Here is a 12,007-nt window from a genome sequence, read left to right as displayed (position 1 = left end):
ACATACCTGTCCATTCCTTCCTGGATTGTGGAGACTGTATTGTGCTTAATGAGGGAGTTTATTATTAGTGCTGGAGTATGAGCAAATGATAACTCTGAAGTAGCAGTACTAACTTCCAACAGCCTAACCGCCCCCAACGGCAGTCCTGAGAGGCCTGAGATGCCTTGAAATCAGACACGGTTTTGTGTATATATATATATATATGTGTAGTTTTGGGGGACTAGGATTTATAGGGTTCGTTAGAGTATCTCAAAGATCTGTGGTCCAAAAAAGGATCTCTAAAAGAACAGCTTTTGAAAGGAAACATGAAGGCCAAGGTAAAGCAGATGGGAAATACGTCCTGCTGGCTTATTATGTGCAAGATCTTCCTCTGCCACTCGGACCTCTCCTCTGAGGTCTCATCCAGGGGTTTCCCTCCTTCATTTCATAGACCTTCAGGCCTTTCGGTCAGTCTGGGAAGCAGAACTGTGCCTATTCTTACCTTTCCTATTGGTTCCCCATTCTCCTTTTGTCTCTATGTACACATGCAACACAACCTTTTAGAAGTGGGTAGGAGTGAATATGTATGAAGAATCTTTATAGCTTTCTCTGTGGCCCCAGGAGTTACTCTTCCATTATAACACACTCTGTGGGATCTGAAAATTATTCTGTTGTAATGGAATTTTGGCATAATGAGTGTATTTTCATTGTTCAGAATGATGTGATTGATGAGGCAGAGAAATAGTTTCTCGTCTCTGTGATGAAATTAGCAAGTAAAAAAAAGTTCTTGGAACTCTTAGGGCAAAGATTCCTAACTCTCTTGCATTCTCTGTTTTATTTTCCATCACATACCTGCCCCATCAGATGGCATAGACCTGTTTTTTAAGGTTAATATGAATTCTGCTGAAATTTCTTTGGGGGCTTTAAAAAAGAGAATTTAGGGAGCACATTTATATATCCTAGACTGTCCCAAGGCAGAATTCAATATTAGAAATCTTTTGTTGTGTAGGAAAAGCAAAGCTAGGGATGTGGAGGTGACGGGTATTCTGAGGCAACTACTAAAGGAGAGAGAGCACCACTTTAGGACACAGTTGGCCCGGTGCTGGCCGTAGGACTGTTCTGAACTTACCAGGCAACTCCAAGTCAATTGGCCTTTCTGGGTCTTATCAGTAAAGTGGGAAATAATGATGCCTACATTCCATGTTTCATAGGCTTGTTGAGGGGCTCAAGGGAGAATAGATGTCAAAAGCTTTGTCGGCAAGGAGATGCCCTTTCTGCATTAGCGTCTTTGTAATGGTGCTGAAGGTACTGGTGTTTGGTTAGGATGGCTAAGATGGGATGTTATGGGGGTGCCTGGCTAACTCAGTAGGAAGAGCATGTGACTCTTGATCTCGAGTTGTGAGTTCAAACCCCACATTGGGTGTAGAGATTACTTAAAAATAAAATCTTAAAAAAAAAATAAAAAGATGGGACGTTATGAGGTCATACTGCTTGGTGGCAGGTTAAAATTCTCCCCCAGTGGAAAGAATGCTATTACAATAGAGAATGAGCAGTGAGGGAGGGTCCCAAGAAGGTATACATAGTACAGGTATATTTTTTGTAGCCAGATCAGCGAGCACAGTTGTGTTGCCCATCTCTGGAGCATGGAACTGTGTTTTTAAAATTTATTCACAGTGATAAGATTTTACTTGTTCTTCTACAACCTGAAGGAAAAGAGTCTGCTTAGGAAAAAAAAAATGTTGAGGTACAATTGCCTATATACTCTTTGTGGAACACATCCATCCCTGTTTCCCCTCGGCTCCCAGGTCTTAGTTGTTCCTGTCTCTGAACTGTTTTTGTGTCGTACCATGTGTGTTGTGATCACATTTCATTACCAGTTGTGTCTTTAATGGAGGCTCAGTGCTCCTGATTCTATTTTGCATTCCTCATTAATGAACCACTGAAGCACTTAACTCTGAAGCTACACTAAAACCTTGTTAGCTCTGCTGCCGAGCCTTCTCATATTTGAATATCTAAAATAGCCTTCTTATTTCTGCTTCCATCTAATATACAATTCTCAAACTTTTTAGTCTCAGGACTCCTTGACACTTTTAAAAGTTCCAAAGAGCTTTAGTTTATGTCTATCTATTGATAGTTGCCTTATTAAAACTTATAACGAGGGGCGCCTGGGTGGCTCAGTCCGTTAAGCATCCAACTCTTGATTTCAGCTCAGGTCATGAGTTCCCATGGTTCATGAGATTGAGCCCCGCGTCGGGCTATGACTTCCAAAGTGAAATGGGTATTTTTTTCAGTGAATGGCAGCGAAGAGTACTTTGATAGCATAATTGAGTGCTGTTGACTTGAAATGTGCTCATTTTTGCCCATTGTTACTTTTGTATCATTAGTGCAAATACCATAGTGGTGACAAAAGCAAATAATGTCGTATTATGAAAACAAGTTTGGTAGGGACCCTGTGGAAGAGTCTCAGGGCTCCACAGGCCACACTTTGAGAACCACTGATCCAATACATGCTCAGGGCATTGAGAATCTTTACGCCCTAGACTATGCTATTCTGAGAACACCCTTTCCTTTGGAAGTCTTAAGTGGCTCCGAAACCTTTCACTCAAAAGCACCTGTTACCCATTAGGCACTTTGTTAAGGAATTAACATTGGATAAGATACAATCTAATCTCCAATAATTGGAGGGGGTTGCAGAGTAAGGGGAGAAAAATTGATAATCGAGTTACAATGTAAGGTAAGAATTTTAAAAAATTAAAGACAACAAAAGGAATGCTAAATTTTAGATTTTACTTTGAGCTCTTGAACCACATGGCAGATCTTCACCAAATCAAATCAATCAAGGTCCTTTCCTTCCATCATCAAACCTCTTTAAAATGTCCAGGGTAATTACCTTTGAACACGTTTTTACACTTAAGCACGCTTGGCTGCAGACATTGTGGTTTGATGCTTACACATGCACTCGCTGTTTCTCCCTTATTTTGTTCTTTAGCTTTTGTGCTTCTCTACTTCATATTGACAGGTGTGCAGCCTTGAACCAGTGTAGCTGATAACCCGTTTATTTCTTTTCCTTGTCCTTCTATTTACATGTAAGACTTTACCTGCTTTAGCCTTGTGTTGGGTGATGTAACCGTGTTGGTGTGTTGTTTGTAATTTGTGCGGGGGGGGGGGGGTGGTAACGTCAGAACAATGCAGCCTCTGGAGCAAGCCTTTTTAGAGGCAGAAAAGCCTAGTAGAAATCGTCGCTGTTGTTTTCTTGTGGTCTCCGTCCCGACAATCTGCTGAATTTAAGTCTTTGGCTGTGAACCTCTTCCTTGGGGGATTTCCATAAAACAGCTGGGTCCCGCCTGGGTCATCAGTGGCAAAAGTCAGACACGTGCTTACTCGTCTGGGAGCCAATAGTAACTTTTGCAAACGCTGCCTCAGGAAACCCCCAAGTTCGGAGGCTGCTTCTTTCGGAAAGGCACAGTTAGCAATAACTTAGTCTTTTAACATAACAAAACAAAAAAGGAGACCAAATAGTGAGAAAGGTTTCCCCCCTTGGCAGTGGGGACAGATGTTAAAGGAGCTTCAAAAAATGTGCGGGGAACTAAGGTAGAATTCCTTCACTGCTCCGCGGGCTGAAGTGCCGTTGAGAAGGGGGCGGAGATGGGCTCGGAGAGTCGCTGGCCCTTTAAGGAGGAGGGACAGCCTTAAGACTCTGTACCTTTAAGAGTCTCTTTGTCTGGAAACCTCCTTATTTACCCTTCTGTGCTTCAACCAAACTTCGACCCGCGATTCACAACGCCCCTCTACGCCGCCGCCCGTTACGCCAGGCTCAAATTGGCCGCACGTTGGTGGCTAACCCTAAACTTTGCGCCCGCGGCGCGAACCCTCGGAGAGGCAGTCCGTGTCGTGGTCGGGGCCCAGCGCTGCGCCGTTGGCGCAATGCGGGGCCCGGGGGCGGGGCTCCGACGGGCGGGCCAATGGGAGGGCAGGGGGCGGGGCCGGGTTCGGTTGTCTCGCGCCCTGGTGACAGCTCGCGCGTGCTGATGATGGCGGTAAATAGAGGGGGGTCAGGGAGGGGGCGGAGGAGGTAGGGAGGCAGCCAAGGGGGTAGCTCCAGGGGGTGGGGGACTGGGACCGGGGAGGACGCGACGGCCAGGGAGCCCATTCTAAGACTCGGAGGCGGGGACAGGAGTCTCCGGCACACTGGCCCTCCCCTTTAAAGAAGCCAAATCCTCACACACCGGGTGAGGGGCGACAAAGGCGGCGCGCGCCTTGCGGGCGGGAGGAGCGGCGGCAGGGGGCGGGACCGCGGCGCCGGCGGGCTGGGGGGCGCCCGGGGCGGGGGCCGGCGGAGGCGAGAGCCGGCAGACGGGGCGGGCCGGCGCTTTATTTTGGCGGGGTGGGCGAAGACTGGGTTGAGGGTTAAAAAAAAAAAAAAAAAAAAAAAAGGCTTGAGGGGAGAAGCGAAGGAAGGCTCGGGGGCGGTTGGGGGGAACGGGTCTAAGAATGAGATGAGAAGGATTAAGGGGAGAAAGGGTTAGAAGGCTGGGAGAAGAGGAGTGAGAAAAAGCCAGCCAAGGAGGTAGGAAGGAGGCAAAACCCAGGGTGGGTGTTCAGGAAGCCGGCCGGGAATGAGGTTCGGCAGACCGAGGCTGGGGTTAGGTGTTAAGAGCACAGGTTGGAGGAGGAGAGCTTTGTAGGGGATCGTGACAGGGTGAGGGTGCTGGGGTAAGAGTTGGAAGTGGAAGGCAAGGAGGGGCAGAGCTGGGGTGATAGTTGGGAGTAGAGGAGAGAGAGTGATTAAGAGCCAGACGTGACAAGGGTGTGAACTAGTGCAGAGCGAGAGGAGCTGGAGGACTAGGACCCGCGGTGGGGTGGGAATCGTGAGGTTCTGAGAAAGGTATGGGTTAGTGGGTGGGCGATGGGTGTAAATTCTTGAAAGTGAGGGCGGGTGAATGAGACACTGGACGAGTACCAGGTGGAGTTAGGAATAAGCGTAGTGGAAGGGTGAAAGGAAACCGGGATGAGAGGTGGGGCGTTAATAGGACAATTCTGGGACCAGACAAGCTGAAAGGAGAAGAGAGTAAGGGTGTAAAGAAGTGATGGCGGGCTGGGACAGGGTGACGGGGGAATTGTGTTAATTGACGAGGTTTAGCCAGATCCAAGGTAAAAACAATGAGGTGGAGAGACAGGGCTGAAAGCGGATGGTGAGAGGAGCAAGGAAGAGCTGGGCCCTGGGATTTCAAGGATGAGATGGGGTGTAAGGGAAGAGAACAGGGTTAAGGGAAGCTGGAGAAGTCCTGCTGGAGGAAGAACTGGGCTAGCCTGCACAGGGGTGGGAGTCAGATGTGCATGTTGTGGGGAGATGCTACGGAAGGTCTGCATGGGTCAGGGCACAGGTGCTGTAGTGAAGGACCAAGTGTAGGGAGCCTTTGGTGCAGAAGAGGAGGAACTATGGTGAGTGAAAAGAGACCTAGAGATAGGGGTAAAAACTGGAAAGTCAGAGTGGACGTGGGGGGGGGGGTCGTGTGCAGGAAGGGAATTCTTTGTTGAGAAGAGAACTGTTAAGTGTGTTGAAATTGTGAGTTCTTTTGTCCATAAAAGTAGGAAATTCCAGAAACCTTTTTTCCCCTTCAGTGTATCTTGAATCTGCTTCTACCCTTCATTGCTTTTAATTCGACTTTCATGCCCACTTTGAAAAGATGAGACCCATTTTGATTTGATTTTGTTCTTCTGTGAATGATGAAGCATCAGCTCAGTGCTGAAAACCTCTGCATTTTGCTAGTGTTGTGATAATGGGAATACGGGTTGTATTTATGTACAGTGTGGCTGTGCCTATGTGGTGTGATAGTGTTGTTGTAGGAGGGTTGTACCTGACAGCACTGGGCAGAGTGCTTTATCGACAACATTTCCATTTTCAATGGAGAGCCCACTGTTGTGGAGATCGAGAAAGATGAACATCTTTTTGTTTTGATTAATCAACTGGATTTCTGCGTAATTGTTTTTTGGTGGCTGGAGAATATTGAGAAATCATTTCAGAAGAAGGCAGATAAACCAACCGGGGAAGTTTGCTGGGGAAGAGATTTAAATCCAGACTGTGAGGGCTTTGAGTTCCTAAGCTGCCTTTAGCTTTATGTGGGACATTTCACACTATAGTAAGTAACTCACCCATTTAACTAAATGGAGTAAAGAAAGGGAGATTTGTAGAATAGTGGGGGATTTTAGAGTGGGACTTCTTTTCTAGGTTAAATAATGAGTTTATAGGTAATTTTTATCATGAAAAAGCCTCTATATGGTAATGCAAGCTGGAGCCCTGGACAGCTCCACTGGCTCTCCTGTTTTGTGGTTGTGAAAAAAGAAGGCCGTATTAATATTAATTTCCAAGAAGCTTTTGATTTTTAAGACACTTCTGGAAATTAAAAGGTAGTTGAGAAATTTGGGACAAAATTTAGATTATTCCTACTGTTTTGTTTTGATGACTTTTATTCTGAAGCTTTTACATTTAGCTAAGAATATGACCGATTATTACTTTTTATTTGATGGTGCTGTAATTTAGGATAGCTATCATTAACAAGGAAAAATGCAAACTGATCTTGAGAATCTTACTTGAGGTTATTTCATTAGTGTCAGATACACAAAGAAATTTTTTTTCAAAGTTGTGTAAATTTTGAATTACCACTGTTTTGTGGGTGTCTGTGTAAATAGCAATGATTAGACTGGTGGCATTTGTAACAGCAAAATTATGTTTTGATTAGTGGGTATCAGAAACACTGGTTATTAATCTATGTCAATAACTCAGAACCTAAAATCTATTTGGATTCAGCTGCTGTGTTCATGGAATCTGGATTCTCGTAAGCAGATGTTCAAGATGACTCCATTGATTTTGTAATTTAACAGGAAATTTTTAAAAATTACTATTTTTGCTGCTCAATTTCAAGAGGATCAGTCTGAAATGTGAAGTTTCAAATTTAAGAGTAACTTTTCTATGAGGTAACTGTTTCTGTAGGATGTTCGCACATATTCCCTTGCTGTCTGCATTATGTTTGGCATTACTATTAGGTTTCACTCTGTTTATGGTATTGACATTTTTATAGCGTAGTTGTTTTATACACTATGTCTTTATATAAATTATTTTAGACTTATGTGATGTTGATGAAAAAGAAAATAGATGAACTATACGGTCATCCAAGGGAAAGAGTCCATTAGGGTCCTGTCTTTTGTTTCTATATGCTGCTATAGTGTGCTAAATCACTAATTCTCATTGAGAATGGTTATTGCTCTGTTGATATTTCTAAAACTGAAAATGGATAATCTTTTAGTTCAAATAATACTGTTGATCAATAAGGACTCCCAATGATAAATGTAAGCTTTATTTTCATTTGTTTATCAAGTAAATTCTACTCAACTGAACTTTATTTTGGTCATAATCTTATTTGTTAAGCAAAAAACGTTTAAGTTATATGTTTGGATTTGAATGAAGAGGTTGTATGTACTTAAATGTTTTTCTGATTAATCGTAGATTCTTTGGATGGGAAGAGACCTTGAAAGGACCTCTAGTTTATCCTGCAACTTCAGTCAATATCCCACTTAAATCATCCCAGGTAGATAAACATTTATGCTATTTTCATAAATCTTCAGAGATAACGTGGCAACCTCTGTAGCTAATCTTTTCCAGTATTTAATTATTTTCTCTATTAGGACAATCTGCCTTCTAGCTAGCATGCACCTAATGCTGTAATTTTGTTTGTTCTCTGTTGCCTCATTCTCAGTTGAGTAAAAATATTTGCTTACTATAATATTAAGTAGGGGCGCCTGGGTGGCGCAGTCGGTTGAGCGTCCGACTTCAGCCAGGTCACGATCTCGCGGTCCGGGAGTTCGAGCCCCGCGTCAGGCTCTGGGCTGATGGCTCAGAGCCTGGAGCCTGTTTCCGATTCTGTGTCTCCCTCTCTCTCTGCCCCTCCCCCGTTCATGCTCTGTCTCTCTCTGTCCCAAAAATAAATAAATGTTGAAAAAAAAAATTTATAATATTAAGTAGACTCTAGTTCTTCATAAACTTAATAACAGTAGCTGCCCATGTATATACTTTTATGCCAGCCACCGATGTAAGCTCTTTGCAGACTGTAACTCATTTACTACTCGCAGCAATCCTGTGAGGTTGGCACTATCACTGTTCCTGTTTTACATGTGATGAAATAAAGACTCCTTCAGATTAAAGGACTTTTAATCATTTAATAAAACCTCAAGGTTACACTCAGACATTTCATTTCTTTCTTCCTTCCTTCCTTCCTTCCTTCCTTCCTTCCTTCCTTCCTTCCTTCCTTTCTTTGTAGAATTCTCCCAAGTGGTGGGCATAAGATTTGAACCTTGGCATTTTGCAGGCAGTCTGTGCTCTGGTATTACCTCTACTTGACTGTTGTGAGGTGATCCGTCAGCATGCTCTTCTCCAGATTAAACAGTGTTAGTTTATTTTATCCCTTAAACTGTTTTGTTTGCCAATCCTTAAATTATCCCTGTGGTTCTGTTATTAACCTTTCTTCAGTAGCTTTCTAGGTGGGGAAACTGGGACAAACACCAGAAGGGCTATATCTAATGCAAAGATTACATCCGGATTCTTACATGCCCTTGTGTTTTCATTAAAAAGTTGCATCCATAAGACAACCCAAAACCAATAAAATGCCTGACTGCACTGCAGATAAATGGTTAGCTATCTACCTTTTTCACATAAAAAAAGGACTTGTTATAAACCATACAGGTTTGCAGTTGAGGGATTGTTGCCCATTGAGGAAAAGCGGAACTCCAATTTTAGTGCAGATATCCATAAGCAAAATCTGTTCAGACTCTGGTTTTTCACTGTCTTCTCTTTATGCGTGTCTGTGTAAGTAATATATTATGTATATTTATGTATGCTTTAATTTGGTTAAACAAATTGGACCACTCTTTTTTTTATTAAGACTTTTTTTTTTTTTTTTTTGTTTACTTTTGAGAGAGAGAGAGAGAGAGAGCGCGAGCAAGCGAACGCGACTCGGGGAAGGGCAGAGAGGGAGAGACAGAATCCAAAGCAGGCTCCAGGCTCTGAGCTGTCAGTCCAGAGCCTGATGGCGGGGCTCGAACCCATGAACCGTGAGATCATGATCTGAGCTTAAGTCAGATGTTTAGCTGCCTGAGCCACCCAGGTACCCCAGGACTTCGTTTGTTTAGAGCAGCTTTAGGTTCTTAGCAAAATTGAGAGGAAGGTGCAGAGGTTTCCTATATACCACCATCCCCACACATGCAGAGCCTCCCCCATTATCAGCATTCCTCACCAGAGTGGTTCATTTGTTATAGTTGATCCACTTATTTTTTAAAATAACTAATAATTAGTGTTTACTAAATGCCCAGCATGAGCTAAGTATGTGAATTGTTTGAAACTCTCAACAGCCCTGTGAGAGAACTTCTCTTGTTAATACTCTTTGTGTGTGTGTGTGTGTGTGTGTGTGTGTGTGTGTGTGTGTGGCTTGTTATAATTTGTACAATGTTTCAAGCTTATGGAAAAGTTGCAAAGATGCTACAAGGAACTTCTCTATACACTTACTCACATTTACCAATTGTTTTCATTTTGCCCCATTTGCTTTATCATTTTCTTTCACTAGAGTATCTTTCAAGCAAATTTGGAAAAAAAAAAAAAAAGTGGATAGGAAGGCCTTAATTTTCAAAAGAAAAGGGAAGAATCTTTGAATGTATCAGCAAGTTAGTATGTTTGATTTTAGTTAATCTTCTGAGGCGAAGGAGTCTCAAGGTTGGATTGAGAGTGGATTTGGGGGGTTTATGGTTTATTTTCTTCAGTGTGTTTTGAAAAACATTCTTTTACCTGTGAACAACAAGTTTATAGGCCCCTCCCTCATCAGCAAAAACCGTGTCTTGGTGTGCAACTCTGTTGGGGACCTTCTTAGTACCTGGCAGGTTGTGTTCACACACAAGGGCATCCTCAGGATGTGATAGCTTTTAATGATGTATGGGTGATTATTATGTGAAGACAGGAGCCATCATCACCATAACTGCAACATATTTAGGTGAAATACGTATACTGAGGATCTTTACGTAGCATCAAGGAGCTGGAAGAAATCTAAGTACAAAATGCACTTCTTTAAGAACATTGGTTGCAATTAATACAGATAGATGTGCCTCATGGTAGAGGGATGAATATAAATATCTTAACATACTATTACCTTCACCCAAAATAAACTCAAATTTTGGTAGTCATTTCAGTTGTCATCGTATAAGGAGATTTAACTGACCCCATCCCTGCTACTATCTTCCAGCTCATCCTCAATTGTTATTAAAATGGTAGCCAGTCCATTTCATAAAAGCATGAGCTGCAAAATGAGGCCTGTTCAATTTCAGTGAAGGCACTATTAGCTGTATTCTGATGTATGTAAAATACAGCACTTGTCGGCTCCCCACCCCCAACTCTTTAAATGATCATCGAAGCTATGAGATATAGCACCTTATTAAAGCTGATTGTAATAATTAGAAACACTTAGCTTTCATAAGGATGAGAAAATTACAAATTATTTGGAAAGCATTCTTTCCAGTCATACATTATTGTTTCTGAGACATGGGCAGTTTTTAAAGACTATAATACTGTTTCTTTGCCATTTACATGTTAATAGAAGTCTGAAAAGTAAGGCACTCTTCTGAAATTTTCAGGGTTGTTTTTATTATATGTCAGGCTGTAAACAGCATCCTGTGACAGGTATTTTCTCTCTTTGTCTTCTATTGAGCTAATTAGTAATTTACACTCTAGGAGCATCTCTTCCAGCCTCACTGTGTGAAAATGCCTGCTACTGTGTGCCTTCCGTGCAGCCTGGGCTGGCAAATGATTTGGGGGCAGATGTTGGTTACCACATCAGAAGGATCAAGGATAAAATGTATTTTTATCTTATGTTTTTATAAATGTACAGGGTTTTGTATATGCATTGCGACCGTCTCACTGGCCACTCCGCCCCCATTCAAAGAGGAATGTTATAACCTCCTGTAATCCAGAGCTACTATCCTTGATTCAGTTTTGGATTGTTGTCTGTTCTGTCCCCCACCCCCACCCCAACATTGTGGGATTTGGGAAGGATTAGCAGGACAGCCTGGCAGAGTTCAGAGCCCAGGAAGCTAGTCTTCATTCCTCCCTCCCATTGTCAGAATACAGAGTGTCTTGTTGCCTTTAGAACCCAGCAGTGCTTCTCTCATTGGGCAAGTTGGGTGAGGGGTGGGAGCGCAGCTCTTTTGTTAGTGAGTTAGGGAGATGCTTTCATATGATACTTGTATTCCTCCAAGGGAAGGATAGGTCCTACCTCTGTGTCAGCTTTTCAAAATGCAGCCACGAGTGACCAAAAGATAATTTATAGCCTGGCTTTAGCACTTTGTCACACTGGTGTTCTGCTCTTTCCTGCCCCCTGCTCTATCTCTTTCTGCCAGTCTCTGACATGGGAAAGAGGATGTGTAGTATCTGTCATGTGCTTGTGGGTCCAGGCCATGTGGACATAGTAAAGTAGCAAGAGTTTTTGACTTTGAAATAAAGTCTTAAGTATCAGTTTGTTCTATGAAGAATATAAATTTTATTTTATTATTTAAAAAAAATTTTTTTTTGACATTCATTTTTGAGAGATAGAGACAGAGCATGAGCGGGGAAGGGGCAGAAAGAGGGAGACACAGAATCCAAAGCAGGCTCCAGGCTCCAGGCTCCGAGCTGTCAGCACAGAGCCCGGCGCGGGGCTTGAACTCACGAACTGCGAGATCATGACCTGACCTGAAGTCGGATGCTCAACTGACTGAGCCACCCAGGCACCCCACGAATATAAATTTTAATTGAGAATTAAAGAAAGAGTAGTGAGGGGTTTACTGATACATCAGTTTTGAGCCAAAACCTTTCTAGAATGCTAGATAATTTGTGATACTTAGTTTTGCAATTATAGATACTAATTTATCAGGATAATAAGGTCTAAGTCAGTGTTAGAGCTAATTAGAGTCTCTCTGACAAAAATTGTTTCCTGGAGGTGGCCACAAAGAAAAT

At 42.8% G+C, this 12,007-nt stretch overlaps 1 protein-coding gene across 10 annotated transcripts in view; it reads left to right on the top strand.

The window, feature by feature from the left end:
- Nucleotides 1-12,007, top strand: part of USP49 (ubiquitin specific peptidase 49) — a 96,948-nt gene that overhangs the window by 3,289 nt on the left and 81,652 nt on the right. For 5 of the 10 annotated variants that reach the window (XM_086706832.1, XM_086706825.1, XM_086706829.1 and 2 more), the window contains exon 2: nt 7,484-7,565. The exons of 1 other annotated variant lie outside the window; for it this stretch is intronic. The gene's annotated coding sequence lies outside the window, so the exon portion shown is untranslated. Of the gene's footprint in view, nt 1-3,954; nt 4,017-4,101; nt 4,209-4,466; nt 5,422-7,483; nt 7,566-12,007 lie in introns of those variants that run through there. 4 more of the 10 variants (XM_086706827.1, XM_086706830.1, XM_086706828.1 and 1 more) reach the window with 3 other exon arrangements.

This window comes from Puma concolor, chromosome B2 (assembly GCF_028749965.1).
Source record: "Puma concolor isolate L17-30 chromosome B2, mPumCon1.1.hap2, whole genome shotgun sequence".
NCBI classification, from domain to species: Eukaryota; Metazoa; Chordata; class Mammalia; order Carnivora; family Felidae; genus Puma; species Puma concolor.
The sequence above is the reverse complement of the archived record's forward strand: the minus strand, read 5'-3'. Positions and strand labels throughout refer to the sequence as shown.